We start from the raw sequence: 3,349 nt of genomic DNA on the forward strand, positions 1-3,349 counted from the left end.
TATCCAATTTTGTTTAAGGCTAGATGATGTCGTCTTATTAAATCAATTGGTAGATTAGTTCTCTTTCTTAATAACAAATGGCATAGTTATTTTAGGAACGCGATCAACTCATTTCTTTTAATGTATGAAATAATGTCGATGATTTTTTACAAAATATAGAGTTAGTGTTTTTAAATATTCGTGTAGGCAGAGAATAAGAATTGGTTTATTTATCTCAAACTCAATCTTCGTAATCAAAAATTAACTAAATAATTATAACTTTGGACTAAAAACAAGTATATGAAAAGGATATGGGATTTATAAGCACGAATTGCAACATTTTATGTCAAGGATATGTAGAAATAGAGTTCGCATTAAATATAACAATGGAAATTCTTCAGAAACTATTAATTTGTCTATCAAGTTAATTCTTTTTCCAGTTTTATATGCGATTCGATTTTTGGATATATTAATGTTGTATCCACGATAAAAATGGTAGTATTTTTAGTTACATGTTGTTTGTTTCTTTTTCATATCATTAATTCTTTAAAATTTGAATAGTTTTGAGGTATATAATTCATACGCGTAAAATAAGACTTGTAGCAACGCCTAATAAATTTTGAATTCTTTGTCAAAGAAATTTGTTGGCATCCCAATCGGTGATTCTCCATGACTCTTACATTTAAAAATAGATGGATGCAATAAACATTTGTAGAGAATTTATATTACTGTCAAGAATATTTGCATAATTAAGGATGCGTTCGCGTGACTTGATTATACTTCTAAAGGCAATTCGGATTATGCGTTCGCGCAATTTCGAGCAAATTTTTATTAAAAAGAGATTCGTCGGGGAATATTAAATTAATTTTATAAAACCCGAGATGTGTGGTTCACTATTTAAGAAAGGCGAATGTTCTTAATTTTATTTTTAAACACAATTTCGAAAAAAAATGATTATTTTTATAATAAATATATTATCAATATCATTGTGTACACGTACGCGTGACACGATTTCCCACGTAAAAAAAATATAATATATAAAACTAATACACGTACGCGTGATTCGATTCGAAGAAGGGTCTTTAATTATAAACAATCTAAACAGAAGCGGTAACAAAATCATGCAATAAAAATATAAAATCGAGATAATTAAGCCAAGAATAAAAACAGTTAAGCGACCGTGCTAGAACCACGGAATTCGGAAATGCCTAACACCTTCTTCCAGATTAACAGAATTCCTTACTCAGGATTTCTGGTTCGCAGAATAATAAACAGAGTCATATTCTCCTCGATTCAGGGATAAAATTGGTGACTTGGGACGCCTTAAAATTCCCAAGTGGCGACTCTGAAACAAACAAACAAATCCCGTTTCGACTGTCCTTCAATTGGAGAAAACTCCCTACGCACCCACGCGGGGGCGGAAAAAGGAGGTGCGACACTAAGTAGTTATATAATTTCTGTTTCAAACCAAAAAAGCTCTTGTAAGATATTTCCTTTCCTTTGACAGATAAAAAGGCAAATATACTGAAATGTGGATGAAAAGTCTCGTTTAAAAGGCCAAAAAAGGTAATTTGTCTATAACTATCTATATCTATCCATCTATCTATACTATATTAAAAACACGAAACCCCTTAGCGAAATATCGTACGCCTTGTTTATCCTTTAAAAATTAAACATTGGATAAATTGTAATTTAAGTTATTTTTCTAATAATTTTCATCCTCCCTTTTAAAATTAATTTACTCATACTTGATAATTTACAATAAATATTCTGAAAGTATTTTCTGTTAATTAATATCTATTGTTATAAATTAATTAAGTATCAATAGTTTTGAAATTGATAATTTAGCATTAGTATTCTGTAATTATAAATATATCTATTATTATTAAAATAACTTTTATATACATCACATCGGCTTTATAATTAATTTGATAAAATTACTTCTTAATTTCTAGTAAATTAGGTTATTATGTTGATACTCTGAAATTTGTCATAATTCGAAATATGCAGTATTTATAGATAATCAGTTAAAACATTAGTAATATATAATAACTATAATTTTATCACATTTTTATCGAAATTGTTAGACTTATTTAAAAAAGGTTTAAAAACTAAAAGGCCACAATTACAATTCCTTCATTAAATATAAAGTGGTTATTCATTAAATCAAAACCAGCCCAAATACCCAAGCCTAATTTACCCATTGGACACATCCCAAAAGACCTTCTATTCCATGTTGGCAATCCACCCCCATCCCCACGAACCAACCAAGCCGTGCCACGTCACTCTCTAGTCCCACTCACAAAACAAACACAAACAATCTGAGTCGTTGATTCAAAACATGAACGGTCGCAATTATCCCTATTTTTGCTTTAATTTTGACCTGTTATTGGACATTATCTCAGCGTTGGATCACACAGACCCAACGATCCCCGTATTTTCTCAAAATTGATTTTCTTAAATGTAAAGCCTTGATTTATTAGGGTCAATGATCAAATGATCAAACGGCCCAGATCTCTTCACTTGACTTTAACTTTAGAGATGACCCCTTCTCCCCCCCCCCTCAAAACCCTAAATCATTTCCCTGCTATCCCAGCCGCCCTCTTTCCTTTTTTTCCTCTCTCAATTCTCTCAAACTCTAGAACCATCAATCCTAGAAACCTTGTACTAAATCGTGCAAGGTTGTAAATAATGACTCCAAATCTTCTTCCTCCCTTCTGACTCCGCGAATCTTGTTGATATTCCCCATTTCGTCATTTGAATTTGAAATCTCAAGCCTTCTGACTTAGACGCAAATATGAAACTTCAAGTCTTCAAATCCTTTGATGCTGCAACGAAATCAAGGGCATGCATGAACATCTCATGATGTTTATTCGAAACCAGAGGTTAAATGCCACTACTAGAAAAATGCAAATTTTCCAGAGAAATTTTCCACAAATATATTATCAGTTGCAGTTCCCACTGAAATGAAAAAACTCCAGTGGGAAATGGAAAAGATTTTTTTTACCTTTTTTTTAAAAACGTTCCCACAGACTATAGTTAGGAACTAGTTGGTGCAAAAAAGCGGGTAATTTATTTTTCACCGAATCAGTGGGAATGTCATTAAAAATAAAATTATTTTAAAATCTACCCAGTGAAATGATGGGAATCTAAGATAAAAAATTATTTTAATATTCCCACTGATGCAGTGGGAAGCTCAAAATTTCGAATTTTTACTGTTGGCCCAAAAACTCGAGCTTAAAAATCATTTCACCAAAAAAATTGAATTTGTATAAGACAATTCTCACAACTTTACCCAATGAATCAGTGGAAAAGTATTTTCTATTATACATTAGCTATACCCCTTATTTTCCTTCTCTCTTTCACTCTC

Source organism: Nicotiana tabacum, chromosome 5, assembly GCF_000715075.1.
Source record: "Nicotiana tabacum cultivar K326 chromosome 5, ASM71507v2, whole genome shotgun sequence".
NCBI classification, from domain to species: domain Eukaryota; kingdom Viridiplantae; phylum Streptophyta; class Magnoliopsida; order Solanales; family Solanaceae; genus Nicotiana; species Nicotiana tabacum.